Source organism: Notothenia rossii (genome assembly GCF_949606895.1).
Source record: "Notothenia rossii genome assembly, chromosome: 4".
Taxonomy (NCBI): Eukaryota; Metazoa; Chordata; class Actinopteri; order Perciformes; family Nototheniidae; genus Notothenia; species Notothenia rossii.
The window spans coordinates 85,069,941-85,086,680 of record NC_136902.1 but is presented as its reverse complement, the minus strand read 5'-3'; the positions used below and the strand labels follow the sequence as shown (position 1 = coordinate 85,086,680).

At 40.5% G+C, this 16,740-nt stretch overlaps 1 long non-coding RNA gene across 1 annotated transcript in view; it reads right to left on the bottom strand.

Annotated features, from left to right (window-relative positions):
• Nucleotides 1-16,740, bottom strand: part of LOC307035904 — a 34,017-nt gene that overhangs the window by 16,090 nt on the left and 1,187 nt on the right. Inside the window, exon 2 of the long non-coding RNA XR_013807234.1 lies at nucleotides 16,621-16,699. This is a non-coding gene — a long non-coding RNA (uncharacterized lncRNA). The remainder of the gene's footprint in view (nucleotides 1-16,620; nucleotides 16,700-16,740) is intronic.

Here is a 16,740-nt window from a genome sequence, read left to right as displayed (position 1 = left end):
CTGCATTTTGCATTTATGTTTTTATTCATGCGTTAGTAGTTTGCAACCTTTCCTCTGCTGCTGCTGCTAGCTCTGGGATTTTGCTTCTGGCTATCCAACCTGCTCGAATTTCAGGTAGCTGTACTCCCTACCCCAGAGGAAGGTCTTCTGGGAGGTCTTGTTAAAACAAAACTTCCCACCATGTCTTACTGTAAAATGTAAAGGAGGCTGCCTGCACATTAGTGTGTAGACAATACATAAGGGAGAAGAGGAGAGGGACAGGGCAGCTTTATAGCATATCTGCAAAAGGCTTTTAACCTATTCAGTGCTAGAAAACTACTAAAAAATATGCTACTTGATTACAATGAAACCACATACTCTGGAATGTACAGTATGTGTGCAATATGATATACATTATTACAGTTCAATGAAACTTGATGAAATATATATTTATAGAACTACCCCCGCCTTTTCTTAAGCCACAGCTTGTTAACTATTTTCAGAGATTTTATAATGAAGTAAAGAAGAAAGGGAGGGGGAGGAGGTAATAATGCTTCCCCCAACATATATTGGAAGCGGATGCAAAGCTAATGAAATGGAGACGCAGACGGCATGTTGCTGATACAGTGGCAATTACCAACTGCTGCAACTGCAGTACCTGCACTGCCTCGGTCACATGCTCACAGCCCGGAGCGTGACTTAGGCAAGGCTCAGAGCAACTCCTCACACACACTCCTCAGTCCTCACACACACTGCTCAGTCCTCACACACACTGCTCAGTCCTCACAGACTCCTCAGTCCTCACACACTCCTCAGTCCTCACACACTGCTCAGTCCTCACACACTGCTCAGTCCTCACACACTCCCGGCCTGCCTGTCACTGCTCCTGTCGATCTCTACATCTCTTTACTTTAGTTTCCTGCTGTCTATCATTCTTTGCCCAGGCTTCCATAATATGGCCAGTCGCTGTAACGGTGCCAAGTAACAGGGTCAGTTGCCTCTCTAAATATGAAGTGCATATACACTGAACAAACTGTAACAGTGGCTTTAATTAAATGTATAATGTCAACAGATAACTGCATTAGGTTAGTTGAAAGCAATAACATTATTCTTTATTTAAATGTAATATTATTGCTTTCAACTAACCTAACACAGTTATGTGAAATCTGTGGACATAATACATTTAATTAAAGTCAACGTTTCAGTTTTTTCAGTGTAGTTACACAAATCTCATATGGGTAATTATTCCCCAAACCTAATATCAAATCCCGTAAATGGTACAACTTAAAGGGTATTCTATGTTTTTATTAATAGGGGTGTTGATGATAACTGTGATACTTAAAAGCTGAAATATTGATTTGATGTTAATAATACACATATGATAATATAGTGTCAATAATCCAATGCCTCTTAAATAATTCCCATCCATTCCATCTTCTTCCTCCAACACCCCACACACAGAGCAATTCATTAGGCAAAGAAAAAGAGGCAAAGATCAAGAACAAATCAACAAAGTTGGATGTCGGGATAAATATCGTTGACTTTTTTACGATACCGATACCGATACCGCTGAACGATACTCAACCGATACATATCGTGATACTTTGAAAATGTATCATCCCATAATTACTCCCATGAAGCGCTTTACGATATACTTAATATGTCAAATGAATATTAAATTCAATTGTGGGACTTCTTGGACTAGTACTGAACAAACAATGAAAAATACATTAAAAATATGAAGAAAACCGATTATGGAATATCTTTTATAAAACCCGCCATCAGGTGTGCCGCGTGAATAGCACATCTTGTCAATGCAAACAGACCGTTATACCACCGTTATAATTAATGTTAAACCTAGGATTCGACTAGAGAACAAATAAATAATAGAATAAAGGTCATGAGATCTCGGCATTGCACAAACAAACAAATCTCATCTTTAAAATCAACATTTGCCTTCACTGGTGAGAGAAAACAAATCACAGTTCATTTGTGGGACTTTTACCTTTCTAGTATTGAAAAAACAATGAAAAATACATAAACTGAAGCCGGTGCAAGGCGCGCGATCTAATTGGCTGGCGGATGTCAACAATATGATGCAGCCCACATTCCACAGTGACTCGTTTGTGGAGTTTCGCGTCAAAATTGACATCGTAATTCGACGGTTTGGGCCTGAGTTTAAGGATATTACGGCTCACTTTTAAAATTAAATTTCTTTTGCATTTTTTTAAAAGTATCGAAACTGGATCTGATTTCGGTACGGTATACCGTAGCCACCAGTAATCGGTATTTCGGTAATATCGGATACCGGTATGCATCCCTAGATGTGGGTGATAACATTATTACTGTAAATGTTTTTTCTAATTTCCTTTAGATAATGAGATATCAAACATGAAATCCTTTGGCCACTATGGAGTGAAAATCTAATACTGTGACCGTCTTAATTATTAACTAACTCACTCACGAGAAGACCAAACTAACAATGGATCCAGCTAATAATCTGCACAACCAAGATCTTGTATAACTTATGAATTTGTTAAAAACCCTATAAAGCCCCAGCAAACGTCCAAATGTTAAGTATGTCAATCCCCTCTCTAATTAAGAAACAAGATACCACCTTCAAGTCCTTTCCAAATGCAGATTCGATATTTGCCATTAAACCATTCAATAACTCTTCTTCATATCTGAATGTTTCCCCTATAGGGAGTGGTTTTAAGCTTCTGCCTGCACTCTGGGGAGCCCGTATACCTTACTGCCCTGATTGGTGTCCAAGTAAACAAAAGCCTTCATAAATCCAGTGCTGCAGAGCATGGATACAAACTTGCTGATGCACGTGCTTACTTAAGTGCGTGAGTCTTTTGACTAATTTATTGCTGCCCCTAAAGCAAAAATTCTCATTAGAATGAAACATGTAGTCCATTTGGGGCTCCTTTTGGAGACCCAAGCCATTGCATGTGTGTATCCCATTCAATTAGAGTTACATACAACACGCATGTTGGTTGAACTAAATGGACATGTGCTATCTGCATTGAACAATAATATCTTGGAATCAATTTGTGGAAAGCACACCCTTAAGCATTTAGAAAGCATCTCCATCCACAACCTCTCACACAGTATTGTATATAGTATGGATTGGTGAGGAACAACTGTCAAATGCTGTTATTATTCTAAATGTATAAACCTTATTAGCTGTGTGGTCGCACATCTCACTCTTTCTGTGATTAGCATATTCTATTATTGCTGTATAGGTGAAATACTTTGGAGTAATTACAGTGCCATGAGACAGAGGGGTTTTCAAAAATTGTAAACCATTGATTATGCTAAACAGCAAAGATGTAACGGGGGATAAAGATGCATGTAGGCAGCAGAGAGCAGTTGAAAAACCACTGATGTTGCAGAGATCCTCTATTGCAATGATTACATTATGGCATGAAAATCATCATGTGCTTGGACAGCATAAGCGGTGGCAATCGCATGATGGTCTGCAGTTCAAAATCGTTTACTGTTCCAAGCCCAACAGACGGCTCATTAAGCGAAGAAACATGGTTTAACAACAAACAATTATGCACAGAACCTAGCACTGAGAGAGGAATTGCAACACCTGCAGAGACCCTTACAGCTAATTTGGGAGAAATCCTTTGAGTGAGACATTAACTCAGCACAAATGATATGAAAAGCTCAATTAACATTTAACCAAGTGATGAAATACAACAATACAAACAAGTGCGCCTCCGGGCACGGTAAAAATAAGCACTCATTAGCCAGATGGAAATTATCAAAATAAGATAGTGAAAAGACCTCCCCGTGTGCAAGGCTGTGCGGGGTGGAAAAGTTAAAGATGCAGCTTTTTTATTTACCATAGATGAATATTAACAAAGAATATTCATGATGAGGAAAACACTGTTTATCTACCAAGTAGAGCAATTTGAGAAGGTACACAAACAGAAACACGTTGCTAATTATGACTAGAATTCTCCATATTAATGATATTTTGGTCGATTTCAATTAGTAGTCAAGAATTATTCCACTCTGTTATACAATTCTCATCTCCTCTTGCTGTCATGTCAGTCACTCGGCTGCTGTATATAGTAGATTAGCAATGTTGATCTCAGTGTTTGTGGTCTTTGACCCAGCAAACAGCGCGCTTATCTGGTCCCTGCATCACAATGGAATTAAAACATTGGGAGCAGAGCAGAGGTTGGGATCGTGGGGGAAAGTGTGCTATCAGAGTCGTAATGCTCCCAACCTTTCCCCCTCTCCTGAGTCGCCCATTAATAAAGTCATATATCATTGGAAGGACTCCTTATTCCTCTGTTGTCATTCTTGAACTGCGCTGTAGTCGCCTCGATCACGCCTGACACTTTCCTGACCCCGGAGATGAATAAGGAATTGGTTTTGGATCAGCCCTCTATCATTAAGATCTCTTCACTCCCCTCATGTTATCTCTGAATATGTTGAATTTCAATTTCAACCTATTCCAGTCATTGCTGTTTTTCTTCTTCACAGCCTGTCAGTTTGTTGATATACATTTTCGCCGCGGTTTATGACTTTGTCCGGACTCTTTGTAAAACACAATAAAGGAAACAATAAATCTCCTTTTTACATATTCTCCAGCACGGTGCTGTGCTCGCAATCGCCTGGTTGCAAAAATGCAATGCACTACCATAAATTGAAGGCATGTGTTGATGTTACAGCCACATGCAAGGCTATACAATATGATTTATGGAACACCAACTCCATCACCCCTCCGATTCCCATCCATATCTGAAGCTATAATTACACTCAACAGCATTTTTCTTATACTCGCCGCACGGATTGATGTGCATAATTTATTTACTTTCCGACATATTTTAAATAGGAAGCACCACACCACAGAGTAACCTTGGTGCCTCATCCAAGAGCAGTTACATCGATGTTACTTTAAAGAAAACAAAGCGAGAATAGGCAAATGTATTTTTCTTTTTACACACCCTTACGAGTGCCAGTTGTTGAGTGGTGCAGTGATGACGTAAGTTAGTATCCCAAAGGGGTCCCTCCATGATTTTGGGATTTTCCATCATATTTTGGAATATTGCAGCAAAAAGAACCCTCTGTGGCAAACACAAGTTTACACGTTCTTTTTCAACATCATAAAGTCCACATATTAACACCACCTTCATCATAGTTGAAGCGCAAATGGAATCGCCAGAAGTAAAAAGCTAAGGTTGTAAACAAACAAACAAACCAAATGTTGGTTTTATGGCTTCACGTCAACATCGTTAAGCTAAAGGCGGACTCGTGTTCGGCCAAAAGGCCCAGATACACCGGCCAGTCACCTGAGAAGTCGCCGACGCCGACACCGGCTGTTGCGTCGCCGGACTCTCCTGCGTATTTGCCGACTTCGCGCACTGGAACACACCGCAAATCCGAGCCGAGCTCGTATGAACTGCGTATGCGTGAGTGGCAATAACTCTCCTTACCAGCAGGCGGCGGTAGTGTGTATTCATCATTCAAAAGAGGCAACAACCGGAACAACCGGAAGACAGAGAAGAAGAACAGACTGTGATATAAACAAACAACAAATAGCGTTTTTCTTTCCATTTTCACTCTCGTCCATTGAAAACATGAACGAACAGGAGCTCTATAAACCGATGAGGTGAAATAGCCGTCCATGTGTGTTCCATCTTCCATTTTAAATCATTTGTTTACCTCCCTCACTTCCGTTACCGCTTCTCATGCACTGATTCGCTAGCTGAACAGCCAATCAGTGTTATCCCTTTGTCCGACTTCCGGTGGTGTTCCCGACACCGATTCAACATGTTGAATCGGCAACGAAAGGCGTCAGGTCGGCAGAAAAGACCCAACGGTGCGGCGCACACCACTCCGAATAGGGCGTGCCCATGCTCATGTTCGGCCCGACTCCCATTTACTGCCGATTTCGGGCCTGTGTATCTGGGCCTTTACGATGTTTAGTAGTCTCATTAAGTCACTTCTTTGCCGTTTTAAGACACGTTTAACCTTCATATGTTCACCAGTGGGGTATTTACTGACCTATTTTATGTTGTACGACACAAATGTGAAAATTGGATAAGCTTGTAGGTCCTTATTTCGGGAATCTAACCCAAAACTCCACTGACTTCCAGACAAAAAAAGCCTGACTTAAATCCCCGTTTATATTAACACCAATTTTGAAATACAACCATTGGCCATAACGTTTTTTGACACAAGTCAGATTATAAAACTGTATTTCTAATGAGATAGGAGGCTTCAGAAGTCCCTGAGGTGTGACAACAGGTTCATATCATCGCTTACAAGCAGGGAAATAGACAGTTGATGTGTCAACAGATGTCAGCTGACGCCCCTCCATGATGGAGCTTGTTGTGTCTAACTAGAGAATTGTTCAGCAGTATGAATGCACGTTTCATCGTAGAGATTAACTGTATAATTCAGTCTATCTTTTAACCAGGTCACCCTGTTGCTCGTATTAAAATGTGACTTTCTTGTCATCAGTTCCCACTCTACCCTGCACACACATGATATAAACCAGTGCCATCAATATATTATCTACAGTCCAGTATTCCATCAACATTATCTGCTAGTTAATGTATGAAGCACTCCTTTCTATTGCCAGAGGGACAGGACTTGTCCCCTCATCGGGGAAAACTGGATAGAAAATATAAAATGAATATTTCATAGTGCTCCAACGCCCGTCAGACAAATTTATGTGGACATCCCGTCAATAAATGCTTGAAAGATTGATGGAATATGATGTCCCCAGGCTGGTGGCAGTGTTCATACAAGTGCTATTTTTGGACAATCCCTGGTTCTTTCCTTTAATCTAGTGGGGCAGCCAACTGATGCATTGTTGCTGCATGCATCAGTGTAGGAAAAACTGAAAGCAGAAGGGCATGCCACAGGAGTGTCCTATCTCTGTCACAGTTTTTAAAATCCCCCATTGTACTGGAGAATGTGTGACTGACTGAAAATCAGTTTACTACCTCGACTCTAACGGTCCTAAAGATAATTACTTTTAACAATCACTGTAGGTTATGTAACATTAACTTTACTGCCAGCTTACATATGACCTGTGTGAACAACTGACAATGCAAACTAGAGGGATTATTAATTGTATTTAAAAAACACCTGTATATAATTGGCGCTTTCCCACCAGAGTACTTTTCTCAGGAATAGTTCCGATAGTTTCTGGGATTTTGCGTTCTCACCAAAATAAATAAAATATAACTTTTTTTGCGCAAACCTTTTCACCCCTTTTTAGTCCCTGCTAGAGAGCAGGTACTTTCCTGGGAGAAAAAGGTTCCCATTTCTGATTGGCTGGGCGAATTGCAAATCACGCCCCGTAAAACTCTTAAAAGTTTTGTGAGGCCGCCATTGTATTTGCTGGCATTAGCAATATTAGCATTAGCCCAGCACACCAATGGAGAGAGACTAACTTATGGCAACACAAAAGAAAACATGGGAGCGGTGGAGATGAGGAGGTGTCGGCGTTCTGGCGATTTACTCGGAAGGCTTCAGTAGAAGCTGCTGGGAGTCCCGCACATTTTAAACTTAAGGACCGAATGTTTTTAATCAGGGCTATACAAATGTTCTTACTGGGTAGTTTATTTAGTTTAAAACGATTTACAGACATCTCTTTCCCAATGTTAGTCAATGGGAAAAGTTTTTCCGGGCCCAGCGACTGATATGGAAGTGTAGTACCACCGTTTGGCCACAACGAATATTTTCTCAGAGTCCGGCGCACTTCCTGGGGGCTTGACTTATTCCGGTGTGAACACGATCTGCTCTTTAGTTCCGATGAACTAAGTACTGGGAACTAAATACGGCAAAGTACTTGGTGTGAAAGCGACTAAGGTGTTATTAAAAAAAAACATAATGCTTATTCATGAGGTAAAATTATTGAATAGCATTGGTTAAATGTTAATCTGAAATATCCATTCATTCTAGTCTACAGACTATTAACTCAGAAAACAGTTTACTTTTTAATATCGTCCCCCTAAAAGTGTTATCTTTAGCAGCTAGGTTACATCTTGACATGCTACAGATGACTTATTTGTATTACCTGGTTTTGATGGGACAGACAGTTGTTAGCTAAGGGCATTGAGAATGTTTAAATTATACAATATAGTAAATCTACTTTTCAAAAAGATTAATCAAATACTTTACACACAAAGAGTTGCTTCATCTCAATCTTGAAATCCAAACATCCAGTAACAATGTTTTGAAAGATTAATGAGCAGAAATTATAATCTACCCCCTGCCTCAGTGTCATGGTCCTCTCCTGCAGGTCTCAGAGCAAGAGGCGAGAGGATGGAGCGGCAAGGACACGAAATCCAGAGGTGGGAGAAGTACTCAGACCTTGTACTTATGTAAAGTAGAAGTACCAGAGTGTAGGAATACTCTGTTACAAGTAAAAGTCCTGCATTCGAAAGGCTACTCAAGTACAAAAGTATTAGCATCAAAATAAAAAGTGCCAAAAGTAAAAGTACTCATTATACAGATGGGTCCATTTCAGAATAATATATACAGTATCATGTGTTTTGATTATAATTATTAATGCATTAAAGGTCTGTCAAAGCTGGTAAAGGTGTAGCTAGATTTAATTACTTTGCATTCGGCTGGGTAACTAAAGTCTTATTTAGGTGTTGATTATATTTCACATCATTCAAAAACATCTGCAAAGTAACTAAAGGTAAAACATAAATGGAGTGGAGTAAAAGTACACAATCTACCTCAGCATAAAGTAGCATAAAATGGGAATACTCACGTAAAGTACAACTACCTCAAACTTAATTTACTTAGTTACTTCCCACCCTTTGAAATCTGAATACATTAAAACAATTCACATAACAATAATAAGGAAAGATCTAAAAGCCTATTTGTCTAGAATGTTAGTACAACACAGTAACTGCATAGCATGATGTTTAAAACACTGTAATGTACAATATTGATAGGGGAAAAGAGTGGAACAAGTAAATTAGTGTTCATTTATAAAGACCGTTTGCATTTACATTTGTATATGGGCATCTAGTTTGTTACCATACAGTATGAGAGAAAACGATATATTAAAAAAAATGAATCTAATTGCCATTATTTTGACTGATATTGCAATTGTGATAAGATTAACTGTTTTATGGAGAATAATCATAATTGTGACTTTTGCAGGGATCTTCGGCACCAAACAGGGATGTATTATTTTGTCTGTAGAATATTGTATATTGGCCTTGATATATAATAATAAATAAATAATAATGCATTTTATTTGGCGCCTTTCAAAGCTCTCAAGGACACCTTACAGAGCATAATTAAAAACAAAGCAACAAAGAAGGTCAAACAGTAATTCGAGACTTAAAAAAACAAAGACTTAAAAACAACAATCAGTTTAGAGGAATTATGATATTGAATACTCCAGTTTAAAAAGGTGGGTTTTCAGGCAGGATTTGGTTGAGAGTGAGTGAGTTGTTAACTTATGCATGTTATGTTGCTGATCGCTTATAATCTACCTGTTTAAAATTATAAAAGTAGTCGTACCAGTGTGGAAGAACTGTTTAGTACATTCCTCACAGCATCTTATTCTGAAGTCCTTTTGTGGTAGTTTCATGGCATGCCTACAACTCTCTCGACATCATAAATAAATTAGTTGAATGTCAAGGCAAATGCTGAACGCTTGTACAGAGAAACCCAGAAGCCAAGGATGGAGGGACCACACTATATTAGTTGTGACAATGACAGATCCAAACCCCTGGAACAGCCTTCAATGGATTTGACATGGTCCTATCTAGCCAGATCTGTCAAACTGCTCTTGAACTTTCCTTTCTAATATTTTTGCGGTAAAGGAACACAGTCGAGCCTCCAGCAGCTCCTGCATGGGTTTGAAGTAATGTGCTTTACCCTGACAGTGAAGATAAAGAGCTGGGGGTGAGGGTGAGGAGGAAAAACAACAACTCTGAGGTCTCCGGAGAACGTACTCTGAATGTGAAGGTTAGCTCTGCAGTTGTATGCCAATATAAGATTCAAGTATCCCCAGAAAGACAGTCGAGGATTCATTTATACAATGAGCATCACATTGAGAAGATTTTGACCTTATTATTCCCTCATAAACTCTCTAAATGAACTGGCAAGGCTAAATGCATTTGACTTCATTTGCATCATTGACTTCATAGTTGTTGGCAATTTTAGACAAAGCCTAGGGTATTTTAACAACCCGTTAACTGTGCGCCAGTCATGCATGGTTTATACGAGTTCTTTTTAAAACCACAATAAACATTAAACGGCTGATTATACCAGCATTTCATTGGAATTATGAATATTCAGCTTTTCAAGTGGCGTTTGATCGATAGTAACGATCTATTTGAGAACAGCTGTGTTATCTTTTCTCAATGGCATTCTTATTTATGTCTTATCGACTCTAAAACTAAAAATATAAACCCATTGTTCCTTGGTAATGTCTTTAATATGCTGGCATTACAGATGTTGGTCTGACTGATTGCGGGGTTCTTTATCCAATAAGTGACATTCCCTCGGTGCAATAAAGTAATTGATGGCATTCAGAGTGCTAGACTGAACCCAAGTGCAAATTAGAGACATGGTCGAAATCTGGAGGTTTTGCATGTAACGCAAATATTTGCATCACAAGGAGTTGGCATAACATCCTCTGATCAGCTGATTAACATAGTGAGGAGAATCTTCAAAGGGGGAAACTTTCTGCTTCGGGGGTTGAGCTCAAAGTTATAGGTTATAAGCTGCAATATTGACTGTCTCTGAGGGCATGTTTTGCTCAGCAGCAGGAAAATGGGACACTCCACTGTTGATTATAACGAAGTGGGGGGGGGGGAAATGCAAAAAGCTTACTTTTGGAAGTGGAAAAAAGGAGAAGCGGCCTCTTTTTGACAGAGCTCATTATCTTCTCTGGAGGTGTTTGAGGTTTTAAAAAGCCACGGCGGCTCCAGAGAGAGGAGCGGTTTTGGAGATGGAATATCCACAGAGTGCTGAATGAGATTTGTGATGCGATGAGCTCTATACTGTGGGGAACCATTTCTTAATTATTCCTCTAGGACAGACATTTCCCCTCCTCTCCTCAGCTATAAAACACCCTCCATATGGCACCTTTGGCAAAGGGCATGATTCTGCTCCTCAACAGGCGGGCATTAGGGGTGAGCATGGCCATCTGAAATGTGCTGACACTTGACTTTCTGGAACGGTTAACGGGCCGGAGGTAATGGGAGGAGCGCTGTAGAGGAAATGCAAAATATTTTATTTCCTTGCAGCAGATGCTACTTCCATGCTCTTAATCATATACTGTTAGGTAATGTTAGTCTCCCTCTATAGGGCGAACTGGGGAATAAGAGGAGGCTGTTTAAGTGAAGCAATGTAAAAGTAAAAAGGCTTTTGGATGCCCTGCCGCAGTCCGTTTTGTGGAATGGGACTGATGCCAGACACTCTTCTCTCTCTCTCTTTCTGATACTACTCAGCACTGCAGCACTGTAGCAAGAGGATGGATCTTTCACTTAATGTGTGTGTGTGTGTGTGTGTGTGTGTGTGTGTGTGTGTGTGTGTGTGTGTGTGTGTGTGTGTGTGTGTGTGTGTGTGTGTGTGTGTGTGTGTGTGTGTGTGCGCTTGTGTTTAAGAGAGGGAAACAAAACGCAAGAGGGAGGGAGAAGCAGTTATGAAAATGAAGTCACAGCATGTCAGGGCGGCAGCAACATGCAGCGGCGACATTGAGATAACAAGCATGCTGAAACGGGGGAGAGAAACTGTGAAGAAACGAAGCGGCTCGGACACCCCTCAGAAGATTTCTGCATCCATTTGTTTTAAGAGGGTGTTGAATCGGGGTGGCAAGCTGCCAGTGATGAGGTCTTGTCTGTGTGTGTGAGAGAGAGAGAGTCACTTCATTAGATGTTCCGTATAAAGTGAGGACAGAACATTTCCCTAGAGTCCCACACTTAAAAAATGAGGCAAACCTTTAGAAATTGATTGATTTGAATTTATTCTGCCAGGAAGAAAATCAGTAATGCTGAAGGGGCCCTAATCTGCTAATTTTCAGGTTGATATTTGTATGTAGTGTCTCTACTGTGACATGTTTACATCCTTTAATGTTCAAAAAGGTCTTTATTGTTTTCATACTGCCTGTGCTGCAGCACCTCTTTTCACCCTCTGTCTGAAACCAGAGCCCAGTCTGCTCTGATTGGTTAGCGGTCCGGCTTCGTTGTGATTGGTCAACCACTTAGAGATGTCCCGCCCTTAGCCTATGTAAAATGTCATGGAAATCTAGCCAATAGAAGCGCCAGTGTTGCATAGTGACGTCACTATGTTCAGGAAGTAAACAAAGGAGTCCAATAGACTCAGGCGGGAGGGAGTGGGTAGGAGAGAAACTCCCTCTGGAGAAAGCCTTGGGGGTTAAAGCCCCTGTCACACTGTCCCGAAATTGACACCCGATGGACACACGATTAAGGAAATGTTCAAATTCGGCTCTGATCGTAACAACATCGGGCCATTCGTGAGGGCATCTTAAGCCATTGTATGACCGCCGGTGGAGTTTCTCAGGCTCCGGCAGCAACTTTGGGAGCGGTGGCAACATCTTTGGCATCACAAAGATTGGCCCGATGTTGCTACGATCAGAGCCGAATTTGAACATTTCCTTTATCGTGTGTCCATCTGGTTGTTTTATTGCACAACAAAATCACGTAAACATATTATGTAAATAACCCAATTTGTGTTCTGTGAAACTAAAAAGGATATAATATATTATTTTGAAGGCGAGGAAGTTGTTGTTGCTATGGAAACAACAAAACTTAATATCTTCTACATATAAAGACTGAGAAAGTAAAGAACAAAGTCGGAAAATATCAGTACAGTATCATAATACTTTAACATAATTGTTTGTGTTACTTTCGTTGCAGTTGTATGTCTTAAATGTAATGTAAATGTTGCCTTCGTGTGTGGTTCGGGGCCATCTTTGTGCGAAATTCACAATTCCATATTCGTGTGTCCATCGGGTGTCAATTTCGGGACAGTGTGACAGGGGCTTAAGCCTTTGCAGACCATTCACATGCACAGAAACTATATAGCACCCTACAGGGAAGGGACAACCTCCAAAAGGCTTAATAGGGCCTCTTTAAGTCCACTGTGTGTGTGTGTGTGTGTGTGTGTGTGTGTGTGTGTGTGTGTGTGTGTGTGTGTGTGTGTGTGTGTGTGTGTGTGTGTGTGTGTGTGTGTGTGTGTGTGTGTGTGTGTGGCTTAATGTGTGCCATGTTGATTTTCTCAGACTAAAATACACTCAAAGCTGTGCTTATAACAAGATTATAGAAATGACAGACCTTATGCATATTGTATTTTATACTCAGCATACAGCACATTGTTAGAGACACATTGTATGCGGTATGTACATCCCACTTACTCAACAATCTAAAAGGCGATCCTATAGTCCGCAGTCCTGAATAATAAATGACATCCACCACAAAAGTGGTTCTCCTGCTCTTTTGAATTAAGTATGATTGATCCACATATTGCCACTGGAACCATAGGAACCACTAAAACAGCCATCCCCATCAATTGAGTCTGTCCCGCAGCGCAAGAGGTGTAAAATAAAGCTGGAGGTTGTTGCAGGATAAGCGCTGAGTAGCACTTATATAAAAAAAAGGTACAGGCCACTAAATTGTGCACTGGATGCAGTGAATGGGAAGCCGCTCTGGGACATCACGCTGTCAAAGAGGAATGGCTTAATTAAACTTTCATCCGACAAATATTCATGTGCGTTTAATGATCCTGAATCACTTCATTCCACATGAATTATGAATATTAATGAACAAGAGGGAAGGGCAGCGGAAGATGCGTTGTGCATAGGTTGGAGCCTAAAGCAGGGGTGGTTGTAGCTGCAGGAGGATGTGTCTAGCCACCAGTCCATCTCTTCACAGTCCCCAGCAAACCCTCCAGGCCAGAGGTCATAATTGAAAGTCAGCACAGTGTGTGTGTGTATGTGTGTGTGTGTGTGTGTGTGTGTGTGTGTGTGTGTGTGTGTGTGTGTGTGTGTGTGTGTGTGTGTGTGTGTGTGTGTGTGTGTGTGTGTGTGTGTGTGTGTGTGTGTGTGTGTGTGTGTAAGCCTCATTACAGAAGCTAAACGGCCGTAATATTTCACCCTGATGGGACCAGAGCATGGGTGGCTGGTGGTGTCCTATTTCTGGGGTCCAGCCCTGAATGCTTGCTATCTGGGAACCATCTTGCCCTTGAGCATTGCTCCCATTTTGTCATGCTTTTTCCCTCCTCTATTAATTAAAACAATGCGGCCAAGACTTGTGTGCAGGCATCCAAAAACCCAGTCATTATAAGGGAAACCGATGCACTCATGTTAATGAGTGTAAGATCTGATGTGTTCCCGAGCTAAAGTGCATAGCGCTGTTTTATTTTTAGCTCTGACAGGGCTTTTGTAATGCTATAAATTAGCACAATGGTTTTTCTGCTTGAGCAATACTTATTTCACAGAGAAAAGATCAAAAGGCATGACAAGAGCTCTGCTTGTCAATGTCTTGGATCATAAAGTGAATGTCGGGTAATAAATTGAGCATCTGAAGTACATTTAACTGGAGCAGCTGAATGCCAATGTGCTTTGTAAAATATCTAGTATTCAACGAACGATAATGTAAGTAAGTGACGTATGATGCATTGGAGGCAAACTGTATCCTGCAGGGCATCCAAAAATGTGTATATTCTTGAAAATGTCCAATATACATGTACTGTAAAATGCAAATGGTAAATCCGGGAGGACAACTGACTTTCATTCAGGATCCATGCTCACTAAAAAATACTCCATGGACAACAATACCACATTCCTAACAAGCCTCTATCTTTTAATGAGAGGAAACATCTTAAAGTGGGCAACAGGCCAAAAGAGAAAAATAAATAGAGAATATTCTTATAAAACTTCCTATCCCCACTTGTAAAAGAAAAAAACTAATAAAACTCTTTAAATTCAGCATGTATTTGTTCTTCATCAGTGCATAGCACCATTCTGACATCCCCATAAGATGAAAGCAAACTATCCTAACAGTTGGATCTATGCTGCCATCCACTGGTACTTTTCAGCCACTTCACTCTTAGTATGAAGAATAACGAGTACTCAATGGAGTCGTATGAAGACATTTAATTGATTTTTTTTATTTAGTTCAGTACAGAAATCAAAAGTAAATGTATTTATTAGCAAAACAAAAGTACATCCAGTAAGGTTCTGTGGGCAGTAATGAGGGGTTTTACACATTCAGCAGGTCTGCCTGTTTCTCTTTCAATTCACTTACTCCTCTCTCTTGTTTCCACACTGTACACTTTGTTCTGTGGAACAACACTTTCATAGTGCACTGCTGAATTCCTTCCAATGGTTATAAAAAGGGAGGGAACACATCAGGGAGATGTATGGGTAATGGCAATGTAGGGACCTAAAATAGATTCAAGGGCTTTAGTCATCAAATAGTATACTGCACAGGTGTGGTTTTATGGTTTAGGCTTCTTTTACTGCTTCCATTGCAACATTGCAGTGTTTTAAATCATAAGCATTTTGTGGGAAAGTGCCAATACACCCAATACGTCAAGTGTTAACAACTATGCACGGCAGCAAAGGTCCCCCATGACATGTTGACAGCCAAGATTTTGGTGTTAAATTGCAGTGTTTATTGCCACGTGAGAAATATAAGTGATGGAAAGCGCACATTGCATGGAATAAATATATCATACAGATTACAAGGTTAGCATGCAGTCCCCTCTGGTCTTTCATAAATTAAACAGCAAGAAAAGTGAAAGAAAGGCTGTTTTCAGATTGTCGCTGATGTACCATGCCCATTTCTCTTCCTAGAGCTGTAACAAGCCCAATTCTGTGAGGATCTGTTTCCAGGCATGAAGGAGAAAATCATTAGTTTAAATGGATCTAATTAATATGGAGGACAGACACCCCGGCCCATCTGATTAGTGTGGAAGTCAAGCCTTTCACGCCGCTCGCCTGACCTCCACACTCAATGATGTTGAAACCACAGAGGCACTTGGTTCCAGGCGCTTGAGTTGCTGACCCAATCAGAGGGCCACAGGGTAAGAAAAAAAGGAAACCTTATCTCTGTGCAACAGTGAGAAACTGATTAAGCCACAGAAGAGAAGAGATAAGAAGAACAGAATTACTTTATATTAGCAAAGTAAGAAGGTGGAACATTGCATCGAAAGGCAGATGTCACACGAACCAAGCTCCGAACCTGGGGGGACAGAGCCCTCTCCATCGCTGCCCCCACCCTCTTGAACTCCCTTCCACAACACATCAGAGACTGCACCGACCCCCCCCCACTTTCAAAACACTGACCAAAACACACATCTTCAGACTGGCTTTTAATTTGTGAATTATGTTGTGTTGCTGTTTTAATATTTATTTATTTTTATTTTTCATTTTTTTCTATTTTATTGTGTTTTATCAAACCACTGTAAAGCGTCTTTGAGCACCTGGAAAAGCGCTTTGAAATTAAATGTATTATTATTATTATTAGATGTCAGTGCAAAGCATAGAGGGACACAAAAGCTCCAGCCAAGTTCAGACAGAGAAGAGCCAGTAGCTACTTTAATGCTACTGATGGTATCTTGTTTTTGGCATCGCTGGAGAAACTGTCTATGAGAAGTTCTTACCTGTGGCCATGGTGATTTGAGGTATTTGCAGGACTTGAATTCAGCATATTCCCCGGACTGTTTCAATGACTGAGTCCTTCTGTATAATGGGATAAAAAAACAAAAACAACAGAAGGTTAA